General features: G+C 33.8%; 1 pseudogene; it reads left to right on the top strand.

The window, feature by feature from the left end:
- Positions 1-682: 682 nt before the first annotated feature.
- Positions 683-1,503, top strand: LOC125094299 (60S ribosomal protein L7-like; annotated as a pseudogene).
- The last annotated feature ends 18,011 nt before the right edge of the window (positions 1,504-19,514 follow it).

The following is a 19,514-nucleotide window of genomic DNA, read 5'->3' as shown; positions in this document are numbered from 1 at the left end:
TCCCTATTATACTATCTCTTGGTACTACATTATCCCTTGCTTCTTTTTAAAACTCTTTTCCAAACCCTTGTAAATACTTTGATTGCCCTTAAATTATTTCCTTTTTTTTTCCTCCCCACTATTCCAAAATTTCTGAAATCTTCAAACATAGTTTAAATTTCTTTGTTCTGGCTTATTATTTTGTTTTGCATTAGAGGATATTATCTCTTTTTCAAGAATATTCAACACTTAACATTTAAATTCACATTTTTATGTTCAACTAATATTTACTGAGAATCTATCCCATGCAAGAAATTGCTCTAGGCATTACAAATACAACAGCAAATAAAACATACAAAGAATCTATTCCTAACAGTCTTGTATTAGTAAGAAGAGACATATTGCAAATACATAATCAAATAAACATAGCATTTACTTAATCTCACTGATATTTTTATCTAATATCATTTAACTCAACATATAAAAGTCATTATGCATTAATCAAAACCTATTGATTATACAACATAAAGAGTGAACTTTAAAGTAAATTATGGACTTCAGTTAATCTTGTACCAATATCCGTTCATCAACTTTAACAAATATACCACAATAATGGAAGGAGAAACTAGAGGGGCAGGGAGAGAACACATATGGAGACTCTCTACTTGCCCTTAATTTTTTAAAACCCAAACTGCTTTAAAAAATGAAGTCTATTCCTCTTTTCTGGCTGGAACCATGGAGGGTGCAGAAGAGAAGAAAAAGAAGATTCCTGCTGTGCTAGAAACCCTTAAAGAGAAGTGAAGAAATTTCACAGAGTTGAAGATCAAGTGTCTGGGGAAAAGGTTTGCTCAAAAGATGCTTTAAAGGGAAGAAGGAAACTTATCTATGAAAAAACTAAGCATTACCACAAAGAATATAGGCAGATGTACTGAAATTTGAATGGCGAGAATGGCAAGAAAAGCTGGCAACTTCTACATATCTGTGGAACCCAAATTGACATTTGTCATCAGGATCAGAGGTATCAACGGTGTGACCCAAAGGTTCAAAAGGTGTTGCAGCTTCTTCACCTTTGCCAAATCTTCAATGGCTCCTTTGTTAAGCTCAACAAGGCTTTAGTTAACATATTAAGGATTGTGGAACCATATATAGAATGGGGATATGCAAACCTGAAGTCGGTGAATGGTTATGGTTATGGCAAAATCAACAGGAAGCAAATTGCCCTGACAGATAACACATTGATTGCCTGATCTCTTGGTAAATATGGCATCATCTGCATGGAAGATCTGATTCATGAGATCTATACTGTTGGAAAACATTTCAAAGAGGCAAATGACTTTTTATGGCCCTTCAAATTATCTTCTCCACAAGGGGCAATGAAAAGACCATTTTGTGGAGGGTGGAGATGCTGGCAACAGGGAAGACTAGATCAATAGGCTTATTGAAAGGATAAACTAAGGTATCTACATGATTATTTTTGTAATCTTGTCAGTTAATAAAGGACTACTCTCAAATGGGGAAAAAAAAGTATATTTGTTAAGAAAACTTGTATTGGAACTACTGCTTTCTATCTCCCGTATCTTTTTTCCATCTTCGATTTTTATTGTTATAAAAATTATTTCACATACAATTAGGAATCTTATCCAATAATGAATAACAAAATAACAATGTCTTAAGAAAACAATTATTCCACTTTTTAAGATACATTTACTTATTTATTTATTTTACAGAGAGAGAGAGCGAGAGCGTACAAGCAGGAGAGCAGCAGAGGGAGAAGCAGACTCCTCACTGAGCAGGGAGCCAATGCAGGTCTTGATCCCAAGACCCTGGGTTCCTGATTTGAGCCAGAGGCAGATGCTTAACCTACTGAGACACCAAGGCACCCCCCAATTATTCCTCTTTTAGAGAAAAAAAATATTCTGGAGTGAGTAATTCTGTGTGATAAAATGGACTTCATGCTCATCAAGAACCTAACTGTCCTATTTCAGCATCCCAGCATGTGGTTTCCCTTATCAAGCCAATCTGTATCCAAGATGATTTCAATGTTTAATCACATTCACATTTTATTGAATGAAACAAAGGAGAGGATAAAAACAGCAACAACCAAAAAGGCCTCCTATCTGACCTGTGAAAACTCTCTTTGGGCAGCCTACAGAGATGTTCCACAGAACATTCTATGTATATATCACTTGCAAGACCTTAGTGACAATGTCGTATTGCTCTAAGGAATCTGAGGAAATATTTTTCTTAGCTGGCTGTGTCGTTACTCAGAATAAAATTGTGGATCTCCTAAATTAACACCAGTAAGGCCTATTATGTGTCTGGAATCTGCTGATATAGCAATGATCCAGGCAAACAGGATGAATCTGTTTTAATTTTAAGTGAGCTTACCCTCTGAGAGAAAAAAAAAATTAAAAAATTATATCAGTCCAAATTCTACATGAACAATAATACATGCCAACACATATTATTGTCCATACAAAGGTATATATAAATATATGTAAATATGTATATATAAATATATACATATCTAAACATATATGAATGTCCACATATTTTATATGTCCATATCCTTATAAATACATAAATATTCTTATTATATATGGACAAATAAATACTCTGACAATTATACAACAATCATAGTTACTAAATACAAAGGAAAAAATAAGAAGGATATGTATCAGAAAATAACTGAAGGGCTGATTTTGTTAAGGCAGGTGAAGAGGGACTTCCTGAAGAAATCACATTGGGTTCAGTCATGAATATTGAGAAGGTGGGAATCATGCACAGATCTGGAAGAGCTTTCCAGACAAAAAGGTCAGCAAGTGCAAAAGAACTGAGTTTGGTGGATGAAAAAGAAATAAAGGCCAAAATGGCTGTCATGTAGTGAGCAGGGATTGGAGAGGGGGGAGATGACATCACAGCAGCACATGACAGCTAGACCAGAAAGGCCTTATAAGAAATGATAAATTTGGGGCATATTGCTAAGAATAATAAGAATCATTTGGAATGTTTTAACCAGAGACATGTCATTATTTTATTTACCCTTAAGAGAGTTTGCTCTGGTGACTTTGTATGAGGGAAGCACAAGAATGAAGAAGTAGCACCTGGGTGGCATAGCTGGATGGGGGTGGACTCTAGGTTTTGGCTCAGGTTTTGATCTCAGTGTTGTGTGATCAAGCCCCACATCAGGCTCTGTGTTTCACATAGAGTGTGCTTGAGATTCTCTCTCTCTCCCTCTGCCCCTCCTGCTTGTGCTCTTTCTCTAGAATAAATATATAAATCTTAAAAAAAAAAAAAAATGAAAGAACAATGAACCATCAGTTGGCAACCACAGTACCCCAGACAAGAAATAATGAGATAGTAGAGTCATGTGAGTAGAAAGAGTTAGAATTTATATATTACTTCTAGTATTTTTTTTTCAGGAGTAGTGGTTGTATGTATTTTAAATTGTCACTTAATTTCACCTTTGGTCCCCATCTCTTATAAATGAAATATTAGTATTTTTACTTAATGTAGAAAATGATTATTATCATTGTCTCCATTTTTTTAAAGAGCTCCAACATACTGAGGACCATACTGCCTTTTATTTTTTTTAAGATTTTATTTATTTATTTGACAGAGAGAGAGATACAGCGAGAGAGAGAATATAAGTAGGGGGAGTGTGAGAGGGAGAAACAGGCTTCCTGCCCAACAGGAAGCCTGATGTGTGTCTCGATCTCAGGACCCCAGAATCACAACCCGGGCTGGAGGCAGACACCCGAGAGTCACCTAGGTGCCCCGCTTAAGTTTTTAATATTACAAAATAATATGGACCTATAATAAGCTATGAGGAACAATATAGTACACACTCAGGTACCCACTGCTTATTTTAATAAGTCAAAATTCAAAAGCAAGATTAATTTTTTAACATGCTTCGATTTTATTCTCAAAAGACCAGCTGAACAAATATTACCATGAATTGTAGCTAATCATGTGTATGCATGATACATATACATATCATAATTATGTATATGTAGTTAATAACATGTATGAATTAATAAGTACATATATTTCCAACAAAAGGTACATATATATGTACACATATAATACCTTCAGATATTTATATACATTTATATAAGTAGTATCACATTGTGAATATTCTTCTTTTCACCAATATTAACTTTGTGTAATTCATAAATGAAAATATATAAAGCATATCTTTAGGGGTGCCTGGGTAGCTCAGTGGGTTAAGCCTCTGCCTTTGGCTCAGGTCATGATCTCAGGGTCCTGGGATCAAGCCCCCATCGGGCTCTCTGCTCAGAGGGGAGCTTGCTCCCTGCCCCCTTGCCTGATTCTCTGTCTACTTGTGATCTCTGTCTGTCACATAAATAAATAAAATCCTTTAAAAAAATAAACTAAAGCATATGTTACATACTCACCTGGTGGTCAGTGGTATGCTGATAAATGTTTAACAACCAGCTCTTTAGATAGATAGATGGTAGTTAGATAGATAGATAGATGACTGATAGATGATAGAATACAAATGTTATTGATATTAAGGGTATGTAGCAATTAATATAAAAAGCACATCGGAAATTCCAAGTAGTAAATAAATTCTTACATATTACTGTTGTTGATTTTGGTCAACCTCATATTTATAAACAAGCTAAGCTTAAACAAGGATAATTTTTTTAAAAGATTTTATTTATTTATTCGAGAGAGAGAGATCACAAGCAGGCAGAGAGGCAGGCAGAGAGAGAGGGGGAAGGAGGATCCCTGCTGAGCAGAGAGCCTGATGCGGGGCTCCATTCCAGGACTCTGGGATCATGACCTGAGCTGAAGGCAGAGGCTTAACCCACTGAGCCACCCAGGTGCCCCGAGCAAGGATAATTTTGACAGAAAAGTTGATACTTTCTTTACATTAACAAGTAAGATGAAAGTGAAATAACAAAGCATTCACTTCTTCATTCACTATGTGTGTGATTTCTTTGTTGAAAAAGATTATAGTTCTCAAGTATTGGAAAGATGTCTCCTCAAAAATTTGTGGGCCACTCACAAAATAATGATTGAAGACATGACCAAGCTTTAAGTTTAAACTATATTATTAACATATTATTCAGACCTCATCTGTCGCATTTACCAATTTGAGTTTGCCAAACTCTTTATCAGCAACATCAGGCTGTGACAGCCATGCAAACTCCAGATCTACATGCTCTCCGAAGCTGACACAGAAGTGACTATGGAGGGAAAAGTACAAGAAGAACCTCCCAGAAAATAGAACTAGTTATAGCCAGATGAGTTAACCAAGGTGTATACTCTTCATGACAAGAAAGACTCCACTGTTCCATAAGAGTTGGAATTTAATATTGATCAGTAACTGTGAGATATTTTACTCTTCCATTTCTAAAGGAATTTGTATTTGTGATACATTGTGGATGGATAAGCTCACACATAACCTCAAAATCCTGCACTTTAGGCTGAATGTAGTAAATAATAGAGATCTATATTGTTTCACATAGGGAGTGGGAGGTTTTTTATTTTTGTTTGTTTTTTGTTTTTGTTTTTCCCTTTATGTAGATGAGATGGCTGTGCAGAAATACTTGGGAAGGGAATGGATTGGACTATTGAAGAAGCTTTTAGCTATACCCCAATAAACATGTTCCATTTTTCTTTAGTGATTAAGCCCTCAAATATTTTATGGGGCATATGTTTACCTAGAAAAAATATGTGTATGCTACATTCCTCAGCTTCTCTTGTAAGTGTGGGGCCATATGCAGTGTGACTGAATTCCATCCTGTGGGGTGTGAAGTAACTTTAAAGAAGTGAAATATTTGTAATGTGTTCTCGAGGGAGAAGATGAGTGTTCTTCCTCCTTCTCTCACTTTTTGCTGTTTGGAACAGGCATAAAGATGCAATATCATGGACCATGTGGATAAGGGCAATATCTTCGGGTTGGTTTAAACTTTAAACACTTAGGGAGAAGGAGCAATGGGAGGATGCAGCCTCTGTGGTGTGTCTTCCAAGAGTCCAGAGCAGTGACAGGGAATGCCTCAGGGCAGCTGGTCATTAAATGCTGTCTTCAACTTGTCATCCTAGCATAGATTTTGTGCTACACTAATAATACCTGGAGGAAACCAGCAATGCTTGTCAAAGAGAATACAGACAGGTTAAAAAAAAAAAAATTAGGTTTTCCTCCAATTTGCTCAGTTACATCTACCTCTGAAATCTCTCTTATCTGTATTATAGCAACTCAATTTTCACAAATATATTAATTCAAACCATTCTTTAATGTCTCCAGAGAGTTTTCAAGTTATTAGATGCTGCTAGAGTTCCTGGAATTCATGCTCATTTTCCCTTTTGTTTCTAGATTCTCTTCATTATTGATTTTGAGGGAAGGAGCCAGCAGACTGTGGTAGACTGGTACTGTCTTCATAGGAACCAAAATAAAAAAGTGTGTATATTTTCTGTCTTAAACAAACAAACAAGAAAACAAAACAAAACAAAAAACAACAACAAAAAAAGGAACTTGCTTAAGAGTTTGAAGAAACAGGAGAGGCTGTTATGTTTATAATTCTATTTGATTTATTGCAAATCTACTTACTTTATTGCAAACTTTTGAGAGATATTTCAAATACTAAAATGAAATAAGATTTGGAGAGTTACCTAATTATCAATTTGGTCAAGTAATCCTAATTGCAATTAGTTTATTTAGGCCTGTAAATATATCCACATGAAAAACAGGACTTTAGACATATGTTGAGTCATAAAACCCCAGAAAGGATTAAGAAAATTTAATAAGGGTGTTTTCATATAATTTCAAATGAGTTTTGTCATAGTAAACTGACTATTAGTACTGTAAGTGCTTATAGTTTTCCTGGTTAGTACTGTGTGGATTGTAAAAGACTTCCTGCCTTACAAAGTCATCTCAAATATTTGTTTGCTTGAAGGTAGTTAGAGTTTATGAAAACAGTAATAATTTCAGTTCTTTAGTTTCTATTTAATATAAATAAAAGCTTATGTCCAATATTAAAATGTAACTAAAATTAGTTCTTAGTTATATAAGATTGCCTAAATTTTATACTGTACTATTTTCCCATTTTTTAAAATTAAAACAAAGGAAATTTTTACTTTCAATTTATTATGGTGTCATATAAATCTAGAAAGCAAGCCTTCCTCCCAAGTTAAAAATGATATTTAGCTAGATATCTTTAAGTGTTTCTGATACTTTTGAGATTTACTGTACTTGTATGAGTAAGAATACAGAATAAGTATTTCCTTCAACACACGGGAAAGCTAATAAAGTTTTGTTTTTACCATAAGCCTGTGAAATAAGAGATTCAATCCCTTTGTGAATAATTTTTCATGAACTTGTTTTTAATTTTTTAAAAGAATTCCAGGTATAAGGAAAATTATACAGTATTCGTCTGTCTTCACCTGACTTATCTCACTTAGTGTAATGCCATCACATCCACATTGTCACAAATGGTGATTTCATTATTTTCCATGCCTAAAAAATGTTGCACTGTGTATAGGCACTGAAGTTGTTTCCCTTGGCTATTACAAATAATGCTGCAATAAACACGGGGGTACACAAATCTTTTTGAGTTAAGAGTTCATTTTCTTCAGGTAAACACCCCAAAGTGGAATTGCTAGATTGTACGGTAACTCTATTTTTAATTGTTGGAATAACCTCCATGCTGTTTTTCCATAGTGACTCACCAACTGACATTCCTACCAACAGTTTCCTTTCTCCACATCTACACCGACACTTGTTATTTTTTGTCTTTTTGTTGATAGCCACTCTAATAGGTGTGAGGTGATATCTAATTGTGGTTTTGACTTGCATTTCCTTGATGGTTAATAATGTAGAGCATCTTTTCATGTATCTTTTGGTCATCTGTATATCTTTTTTCTTTTTTTAGTTTAATTTTTTTTTCAGTGTTTCAAGATCCATTGTTTATGCACCAGACCCAGTGCTCCATGCAATACATTCCGTCCTTAATACCCACCACCAGGCTCATCCAATCTCCCCTCCTCCAGAAACTTGTTTGTTTCTCAGAGTCCACAGTCTCTCATGGTTTGTCCCGCCCTCTTATTTCCCCCAACTCTCTTCTCCTCCCCATCTCCCAGTGTCCTCCGTGTTATTCCTTATGCTCCACAAGTAAAACCACATGATAATTGACTCTCTCTGCCTGACTTACTTCACTCAGCATAATCTCCTCCAGTCCCATCCATGTTGATACAAAAGTTGGGTATTCATACTTTCTGATGAAGGCGTAATACTCCATTGTATATATGGACCATATCTTCTTTATCCATTCATCTGTCACAGGCCATCTTGGCTCTTTCCACAGTATGTAGACTGTGGCCATTGCTGCTATGAACATTGGGGATTGTTGAAAAAGAAAAACAAAACTGGCGGCATCACGTTACCTGATTTCAAGCTTTACTACAAAGCTGTGATCACCAAGACAGCATGGTACTGGCATAAAAACAGACACATAGACCAGTGGAACAGAGTAGAGAGCTCAGATATGGACCCTCAACTCTATGGTCAAATAATCTTTGACAAAGCAGGAAAAATATCCAGTGGAGAAAAGACAGTCTCTTCAATAAATGGTGCTGGGGAAATTGGACAGTTATGCAGAGAAGAATGAAACTCGACCATCCTCTTACACCATACACAAAGATAAATTTGAAATGGATAAAAGACCTCAACATGAGGCAGGAATCTATCAAAATCCTAGAGGAGAACATAGGCAGTAACCTCTTCGACTTCGTCCACAGAATCTTTTTTCAAGACATGTCTCCAAAAGGAAGGAATCAAAAGTGAAAATGAACTTTTGGGACTTCATCAAGATCAAAAGTTTCTGCACAGCAAAACAAGGAGGCAATCCATGGAATGGGAGAAGATATTCGTAAATGACACTACAGATAAAGGGCTAATTTCCAAGTTCTATAGAGAACTCCTCAAACTCAACACACACAAAACAGATAATCATGTCAAAAAATGGGCAGAATACATGAACAAACAATTCTCCAAAGAAGACATACAAATGGCTAACAGACACATGAAAAAATGTTCATTAACATTAGCTATCAGGGAGATTCAAATCAAAACCACATTGAGTTATCTGTATATCTTTTTTAGGAAAATATCTATTCAGCTCTTCTGCCCATTTTGCAATTAGATTGCTTGCTTTTTTGCAATTGAGTTTCTAACTTACTTGTATGTTTGGATATTAACCCCTTATCAGATATAGGCTTTGTAAATATTTTCTACCATTCAGTTGGTTGCCTTTTCATTTTGTTAATGATTTTTTTCTGCTGTGGAGAAGCTTTTTAGTTTGATGTAGTCCTACTTTCTTACATTTGCTTTGTTGTTTTTGCTTTCTGTGTTAGATTCATTAAATAAATTATCACCGAGACCTATGTCAAGGAGCTTATTACCTATGTTTTCTTCTAGGACTTTTATGTATTCAGGTTTTAGTTTCAAGTCTTTACTCCACTTTGAGCTCATTTTGTAGTGTACCGTATATTATCATAGTCCAGTTTTATCAAAGGAATGTACCCATTTCTTCAAGGTTGTCCAATTTGTTGGCATATTACTGTTCATAGTAGTTTCTTACGACCCTTTGTATTTCTGTGGTATTAGTTGTAACACGTTCTCTTTCATTTTTTATTTTATTTGAGTCCTCTCTCTCTCTTTCATAAGTATATCTAAAAATCTGTCAATTTTGTTTATGTTTTCGAAGAACCAGCTCTTAGTTTAATTGGTCTTCTCTATTGTCTGTTTAGTCTCTATTCCATTTATTTCAACTCCAATTTTTCTTATTTTTACTTCTACTAATTTTGGATTTTGTTCTTCTTTTTATAGTTTCTTGAGGTCTGAAGTTGGGTTGTTTATTTGAGACTTTTCGTGTTTCTTGTGGTAAGCATTTATCACTATGAAATTCCTTCTCAGAACTGCTTTTGCTTCATCCCATAAATTTTAGTATGTTACATTTCCATTTTCATTTGTTTCAAGATATTTTTGTTTCTCTTTTGATTTCTTATTTGGCCTACTGGTCATTTAATAGCATGTTGTTTAATCTCCACACATTAGTGAATTTTCCAGTGTTGCTCATGAAATTAATTTCTAGTGTCATACCATTGTGGTTAGAAAAGATTCTTGATATGAATTCAATTCTCTTAAATTTATTAAATTATTTTTGTGGCCTAATGTGTGATCTATCATAGAAAACAATGTATGTGAACCTGAGAAAAATGTGTATTTTGTTGCTTTGTGATGGAATGTTCCATAAATATCTATTAATTTCATCTGATGTTACATGTCGTTTAAAGCTGATATTTCCGTATTGATTTTCTATTTGGATGATCTATCCATTGTTGTAAGTGGAGTATAAAAAGACTCCTACTATTACTGTATTGTTCTATATTTCTCCCTTTGGGTGTTAATATTTGCTTTATATATTTTGGTGTTCATACATGGGTGTATAGATAGCTACAAATGTTATATTCTCTTGTTGTATTGACCTTTTTATTATTATGTAATAACATTTTCCTCTTATTATAGTCTCTACCTTAAAGTCTATTTTGTCTGAGAGAAATATAGCTTTGCCAGCTTTCTTTAGATTTCCATTTGCATGCAATATTTTCTTCCATCGCTTTGTTTTGAGTCTCTAGTTCATTCCTTGTAAGCAGTATATAGAAATGTCTTATTATTTTAATCAATTCAGTCACTCTGTGTCTTTTTCTTAATTGAAGTGTAGTTGACACACAATGTTACATTAGTTTCAGGTGTATGATATAGTGATTCAACAAGTCTATATGTTATGCTATACTCACAATACCATTGTTGGTATTGGGTTGCTTTGCGTTCTTCTTGTTTGGAACTCTCCAGGTTTTCTAGATCTGAATGTATGTTTCTGTACAGAGGTTAGGCAAGTTTTCACCTATTATTCTTCATATATATATATTTTTCTTTTTCTTCTCTCTCTTATCCTGGGAGCCCTATGACATAAATATTAGGTAATTTGATGTCTCACACATCCCTTAAACTATTTTCACCTTGTGAATGAATTTGAAATTTGGCAGGCTTTTCACTCAATTGAGATCAGCAGGTTTTTTAAGTTTACTGGGCAAAGATATTTTATTGGAAGTCCCTGAACTTACGTACATACTTAAAACAATTTATAATTATCTTTTCCATTTGAAGAAGTTTTACTGACTGAGAGTTGGTTTACTGTACAGAGTATGATTTGGCAAGACCTGGACATTTTGCTCATGAGTTAGTTAACATTACAGTTTTATTCACATTTATTTTTAGCTTCCTTGTATGCTCAACTTTATTGAAATGAATAATTAATTAAGTAAACTATTTGGCTGCTTGAATTACAAAAGAAAAAAAGTATAATGCCTGTTTGTAGTTATAATTGCTCTAGCAGTCAAGTATTGTATAAGTATTAGAAAAAAAAAAAAAAAGAGTCCTGAATAAATAAAAGTGCATGAATAAATTAGTATGTTTCAATATGTTTATAGAATAGAGAAAACTTTCCAGTTTCAGGATACTGAAAATGATGATGAGAAGTTGGAATAAAGGGTTCAACTTTTAGTTTTTAGTTGCAACTTTTAATTATTAATACTTTTGCTGTTTTTCTTTCTGTGTTCACCATCAGTAGTGAATCCTAGGGGTTGCCAAATCTTACATCTGTCAGTTTAAAAGAAACTCTAAAATCATCAACTTCATTTATCATAAAACTTTTACTATTTTAGTAAAGACATTTTCTTTTTCTTTTAATAAAGAAACCAGATAGTTTAATTCCACTAAATTCTGTTGCATTTTTATACAACCCCTGACTCACTGTATCAAATGTTAAACAGTTATGACAGCTGACAAAATGCAAGAAGGAAGTTGGAAGAGTGCTGGGGAATTAAAGGTAAGAAATGGTCAATGTCCTTGAGGTTTATCCAAGATGGCCCTTAATTCCAGTAGAAAGAACTCTTGGAAAATCATACCTCAACCTCTACTTCTAAAGATTTTTAGTGCATTTTCTTTTCTTGTAATAATTTTCATATTTATCTCATGTACAATTTATATGTTCTGCTTGTTTCCAAATCTATACAAAATTATATTTTACTTGTATAAGTTTGTAGCCCATTTCTTTAAATTATTCTCTCTCTCCACCCATTTACCCTCCACCATAACTTATGCTTTCTTTCTTTCTCTCCCTTCTTTCTTTCTTCCTTCCTTTCATTCTTCCTTCCTTTCATTCTTCCATTCTTCCCTTCTTTTTCTTCTTTCTTTCTTTCATTCCTTTCTTTCTCTCTCTCTCTTTTTTTTTTTAATGTTCCAAATACACTTTTTTTTTTTTTTTTTTTTTTTTTTTTTTACACTAAGGCTAAGTGAAAGAGAAAACTAATGGAGAGGAACCTGGCCAAAATTTACTATAATTTTTTGGCTACTGCTAGGACTATAGTAAAGTTTGGGTTCACAAGATTCATTCTTAGGACACTGAACCAAAGCAGAAGGTAACATGGCACCTTTAAGCACAGGCACAAATCTGAAATCCTAAAAAGCAATAATTATTAATTTGTACACTACTAATTTTTCATGTCTTCAAGATGGATGCATCAGTTTTCCCCAAATGTATTTCATTATCTGTGTTACTTTCAGTGTTTAGAAAAAATAAATTTACTGAATGTCTCTAGTTTTACTAATTTTACATATGCAAAATGTATTTTAATTGACTCCTTACAAAAAAATTGTGGTGAAATTCCCATGTTAACAGATTAAGTAACAGACACACAGAGAAACAAATTAGAAAAATTTCTCTACCTAGAATAAACTGAACAGAGGATCAAAGCACTTTGGTGGTAGAGCAATTCAGTGAGAACTACTATTGCTTATATGCCTTCTAGGCATCCAGAAATGTGATAGCTGATTTGACATACAGTGCAATCAACTGGAAATTCTAGTGAGGCTGAGCTCAATCAAAACCCTGGTAAACATGTTAAATTTGTTCCCAAATAGAAACTTATGTCAAGAAAATGAAACAGTAATATTTGCATTCAGCATAGTGAAATTTTTAAAAATAGAAATGTTCAAGTCAAGTCTGAGTTTCAAACTTGCTCTGCTTCTAATTAATTGTGTGATTTCCACTTCATTTCTAAAAATTAGTGTTTATATTTTTAATAAGTATTAATATATCACAAGTTTGTTTAAAGAACTAACAAAAAGCATATAACATCGGGTTTATTGTATAGTAAACACTCAGTAAATACTGGCTGTTGTTTTCCTTTGTGACCTATATTGAAACTTTACAGAAAATATAATAACTCATATATTTAAAGAAATTTTACAAGGACCTCAGTAAACCTGGAGCTAAAATTTGTTTGTATACCTCTTTCTTTGATAAGAAATATATCCATATTTACATAATGGATGTATTCTAAAAGAGGTGGAGTTAAAACACCCTACATAGAATATGTAGGAAGATAATACTGAAAAAAAAAAAAAAAAGATAATACTGAAATAAGGAAAGTACAATGTTTAAATATAATTCATAGTAACTTTATTAACAAAACCATTTCTTCAATTTGAAAATAGCACATTTTTCAATAATGGAAACTTAAAAAAATCTGTGTATATATTTTAACATATCTGTTTATCAAATTTGTTCATGTTTTTGCTTCCTCCATATAGGTGTGTGGGTAACTGGTGTGTAAAACATATTTTAATTAAATCATCTAAACTGAGAACATTTTATATCTCATTTGTGATTCCTAATATTCTGCATTGTTTATAAGCATGTGAAATCACAGTTATCACTCCATAACCTTTTCAGAATAATTTTTTAAACTAATTAATGGGCAATTCAAACATGGTTCTTTTGATTCTTAGCCAAGGAAAAACTTCGTGTTTAGTTTTACACTTTTCTCCTCTCTACAGGTCAGTGTGAAGGTGCTTTTAATCAGATTGCCACATTCCTGCCAGATCCATTCTTCTAGGCCATGGGAGAAGTGTCCAATCCCTGCCAAATCTCCCAAACCAAATTTACTTCTTCAGCATCATCAAGCTAGCCAACACTTCATTTGTCATACACTCTTTTCTCTTTCAAAATCATACTATTCTATGGGAAAATGAGATAAAAACACCATCTGTGTCCCCCTTTAAATAAATTCAAATTACTAGATAAAACTGCAGATTTATTTTAGCAATATCATTTGTTCCTGCACCAGTCAGGAGGGAGTAGTGGTTGGAAGGTTTGGTAAGTCTTGGCATGCTCTCTGTCACTTCTTGCTAAAACATTTCTGAAGACCAAGACATTTGCACATTAACTTCATGTGGTTTTATCTCTTAAGATTTTGACCTTATTTCTTGGAAACTGTCATCTACTTTCCCAATGAGTTAGGAGATTATACTATGATTTACAGTACATTAGTGGTTCTACTGTTGCTGTTGCTGCTGCTAAGCTTTGTCTCTGGATATCCTAAGGAGCACAAACATAAGGAAGCTTCTTAACCATTAGATAGGCTATTAATTTCTACTCATTCAAGCCAGTGATAGCAATTTCTTGTCAAAAATAATACTACATCTGTAACTAATGATGTGCTATATGTTGCCTAGTTGAATTTAAATATTTTTTTAAGGTAAGTTTTTAGTACTGCTTTTTTATCACTATTATTTCTTAACAATCATTTGGAGATTTTTCATTCCTTTTTACCTAGATGTAATTTTAATGTAATACTCAACAAGCATTATCTCCTTCCTGTGACAAAGATCACATGTAGGTGAGGTCTGAAATCCTTAATTTGTTCCTGAGTCCTTTTACCTAAAGATACTGGTCTAAGGAAATTCAGTAAAATCTTTGGATCCCAGTTTGTTTATGTCTAAAACAGGTGCAGTCACACATATACAAAGGCTCTTTAGAGAGTTAAAATACAGCATGTAAATAAATGATGTGGAAAAAGTTAGAGTATAGGTTTATCTTTCTTTATCAGATAAATAGGAAGAGGGATTAGAGTACAATGTTTCTTGATAACTTGCTGTATTTTCACAATTCTGAGCTAAAATCTTCCCAAAAGGGGGACAACTCTGTAAAGTAGGGTCTTCTTTAGCAATTTTTTAGCATTTAAGAATAAATAATATTATAGACTAATATATAAGAATATAAAAGAAATTTACTCATGACAAAGAGATATTTGAATGCCCTGGATATTGTCACAGAACCAATGTGAGTCATGAAGTTGCTGGACAGTAACTAAAATGGCAGCCAGATAAATGATAGTTACATTATGGGTAATAATTTTTGCACACTGCTTTTATGATAGTCCTGGCCTCCTGTCCCAGGTTAAATTTGTCCCAGATTTTTCATTTTCAATAAGATATGTTTATTAGTAGTTAAATAAAATAAGCTAGTATGAATTTAGTAGACTTCTAATTGTTGCAAGGTTAATACTAGTTAGAACAAGGAATATCTGATAGTTATCTGTAGTGAACCAATTTCTCACTTTTGTATGGAATTAATATTAAATTTTAAAAAATTAGTGATCATTTCTTACTTTCTGGCTTTCATATAGCTAATAGTGTTCCTTCAGAATGCTCACTGATAAACACAGGATGCTAGGGAGAGTTGATGGTAAAACCAGTTAATGTTGATGTTCCTGCCAGTTCTTTGATGGAACAGCCAGTTTTTCTGTGATGTCCAAAACCTCTGGGAATCTGGTGGCAGAATCAATGAGAATGTTAGAAATAATAGTTTGTGGTGAATGTAAAATATGTGTGGGAGACAGAGGTAGAGAAAGGTGAGAAAGTCTACATTTCATGTTACTGTTTTGTTTGTTTGTTTTTGTTTTTAACCACTCATTCTAAAGATAAATCAAGATTTTTAAAATTTATTTTACTGTTTGGCAATAGTATTTTATTCTGCAATTGGTCTCTTTAACCAGCAGTTAGCTAAAGAATAGGAAGTGCATAATTAGTTACTAAACTTCTGTTTCTTATGAAAGTTGACTTCAACATATAATATGCACATAACTTTTTATTGATATTTGTAATCTACCATAAGGGTTCCAATAATATCATTGATTATGTAAATGGCTGAAAGTGCATCATTATCTCCCTCAAAAGTTCCTACTATTGGGCGCCTGGGTGGCTCAGTGGGTTAAGCTGCTGCCTTCGGCTCAGGTCATGATCTCAGGGTCCTGGGATCGAGTCCCGCATCGGGCTCTCTGCTCAGCAAGAAGCCTGCTTCCCTCTCTCTCTCTCTCTCTGCCTGCCTCTCCGTCTACTTGTGATCTCTCTCTGTCAAATAAATAAATAAAATCTAAAAAAAAAAAAAAGTTCCTACTATTTTAATAAGATTATATTTAGAGATGACTATGTAAGGTGTACAACTGTTGGAGATGCACTGACCTGTGACTTTGTAAAGTACATTTTTTTTTTCATTAAAATAAGATTGATTTTGTAATGTGTCTGTTTATGGATAAATCAATATTTTTTTCACAAAAAGAGAAAAGTATAAATGGTTTGAAGAGTGGATTTGCAATGCCTATGTGGTAAACAGAATAATACTGCCCCCCCAAATGATGACATATTGCTAATCCTAATGCTCAGAACCTCTGAGTATGCTATTTATCATCCAAAAGGGGCTTTGCAGATGTGATCAAGTATTTTAAGATCCTTATAGATGAAAGAGGGAGGCGGGAGGATTGGAGTTTGAGACTTTAAAATGCTATGTTTCTGGTTTTAAAGATGAGAAAAGAGGCCACGAGTAAAAGAATGCGGGCAACCTTTTGCAGACAGAAGAGGCAACATAATGGATTCTCTGCTAGAATCTCCAGAATGAATGCAATCCTAAGAGCACCTTGATTTTAGCCTAATGAAATCCATTTTGCACTTCTGACCTCCAGAACTGTACGATACCAAATTGGTGTTATGCTAAATGACAAAATTTGTGGTAATTTGTTGCAAAAGTAATAGGGAATTGTTAAGAAAAGATCTGGTATGGAAAGCCTTCAGACTGTAATGCAGATATGGTACAGTGACAAAAGAGAGTAAGTTAGTTTGCCAAGGCTGTCAAAATACCCCAGATTTGGTGACCTAAATTTTTTGGTGACACCATTTTTTCTTTTTTTTTCTTTTCTCATAGTTCTGGAGTCTGGAAGTTTAAGATCAAGATGCTGGTTGGGCTGGTTCCCCTGAGGTCACCCTCCTTCGCTTGCAGAAGGCTTCCCTCTTGCTGCACCTTCACAAGGTCATCTCTCTGTGCATGCATACCCCGATGTCTCTTTCTCTCCTTATAGCGACACTACTCATATTGGGTTAGGACCACACTATAATGACCTCATTTCCACTTAATGACCTCTTTAAAAGCCGTATCTACAAGTAGAATCATATTCTGAGGTATGGGGATTTAGGGTTTTGACATATGGATTTGGGGGATATTGTGAAGTCCGTAACAGAAAAAGAAGAGAATTGGTAGAGAGTGGCCCAGACTACAATGTAGATCTGATAAAGTCTCAGTAAAACCTATTGTCCACAATAAAGATGGCCCAACAGACAAGTCTCAAGTTGTGCACTGATCACCAAGCCCTTGTGTTGCCATTGTGCTCACTTGTGGCTTCCCTGAAGGAGCAGGGCCTCAGCTCAAATGCTGGAGATCTCAAATGTGCAGTGTGGCTGGAGACTGTTACTTAACTACCTTCCTCTCAGGGGAAAAAAAAAAAAAAAAAAGGTACATCTACTTTTTTCTCTGGAAAGCAAATCAAAATGGCATATCTCCATGACTGCCACAAATAATTTTGTTCTTTTTTTATTCCATTTTTCTTGTGCACATATGAAATGTGAAATAATAGCTCTTAACATCCTGGCATTATTAGCAGAACAGCTAACTGTTGCCAGTTTTATAACATATTATTTAACAGATGCTTCAAATACAGAGTCAGTTAACTTAATAATGGTTTGTTATTACTATGGAGTCCTTATAAAGCTTTTGAAAGTTCATTCTTCAAAGGTGAGTAATTTGTTATTATTGTAGATACTACTGCAAGTGTAGTTCAAAGGTTTTACACTGAAGACAGATGTTCTTGTCTTTGAGGTGATAATCAGAAAACAAATATAGGTAGAGCACAGCATCATGGAAAAAACCTTCTTGTTACTAAATTAAGAAACTTATGGAACAGAGAGACACTTGGACATTTGTCAAACACACAGAAATGTGCATCTCAGTAAGATGCAACATTCTAACAATCAATATTGAAGCACAATAGTGAAGCTGCACTTGTCAAAATATACACATAATTTATAAGTAGACATAAAAACTACATTATAAAATTTGGGGACAAATCTGAAGTTTAATTTTAAAAAGTAGTTTTTCTTTTTGCTGTTTGAAGTTTAGAAGCGTTTGAGGTTTTGAATAAACTATTTGTTCAATAATCTTACATACATGCTACAATGATAATAACTTTCTATTTTCCAGATTTAGAATTTTTATTCAAAATGAGTTGGAAAATTTTAGCAAAATAGTTAATTGATACAGCACCAAAGTTTGTTTGTTTTTTTTTAGCTTTTCAGCTTTAGAGAATTATGTTGAAACAAAGTTTGTAAATGAGAATACATTAACATTTATTTATAGAAAGCAGAATGAGAAAATCTGCAACCATATACAAGATTTTTTTTTAAATTACATATTTTTACTAGTATCTAACTTGTGGGGAAAATATTTGATGCAACACCTATTTTCACTGGTTATATTTATAGTCTATGTCAGAATGGAATTAAATTGAGAATGCCTGTGATTTTGTGGCTTTTAAATTTGGCAAACATTCAATATATCTTAAATATAGACAAGAGTTATAATGAGTTTTTATTATAAAAATTTGTTTTGGGGGCGCTTGGGTGGCTCAGTCATTAAGTGGTTGCCTTCTGCTCAGGTCACGATCCCAGGGCTCTAGGATCTCACACTCCTTTCTCAGCGGGAAGCCTGCTTTTCCCTCTCCCTCTGCCTGATGCTCTGCCTCCTGTGGTCTCTCTCTGTCAAATAAATAAATAAAATCTTGGGTGAGCCTGGTGGTGGGTATTAAGGAGGGCATATATTGCTTGGAGCACAGGGTGTGGTGTATAAAAATGAATTTTGGAACACTGGAAAAAAATTAAAAACATTTTGTTTTAGAAGTTTTGCTGAATGAAAAAGGCAATACCTTTAAAAATATTTGGGCTAAAATATTTATATGTTTCAATACCAAAAAAAAAAAAATTGATAACATCAATCTAACAAAATTTAGCAGCATTTGCCCTGAACTTACCTCAGTACCTACAATGAAATTGTTTCCTCAATTAAAAGTATTATGGTCAGACAGAGAAGAGTCAGCTAAAGATTCTACAATTCCAAACTAACAATAAAATGCAACTTTGGAGACTATTTCAGACAACTGTTTTTTAAAAAGAAACTATTTATAAAAATCTGATCTTCAGAAAAATACCAGTGACAGTGTATTATAGACAAATATAGATAAGACTAATTAAGCCATTAGACTACAATGTGAAGTTAACA

Source organism: Lutra lutra, chromosome 2, assembly GCF_902655055.1.
Source record: "Lutra lutra chromosome 2, mLutLut1.2, whole genome shotgun sequence".
NCBI classification, from domain to species: Eukaryota; Metazoa; Chordata; class Mammalia; order Carnivora; family Mustelidae; genus Lutra; species Lutra lutra.
Note: the sequence above shows the minus strand (reverse complement) of the source record. Positions and strands in the feature narration are given on the sequence as shown.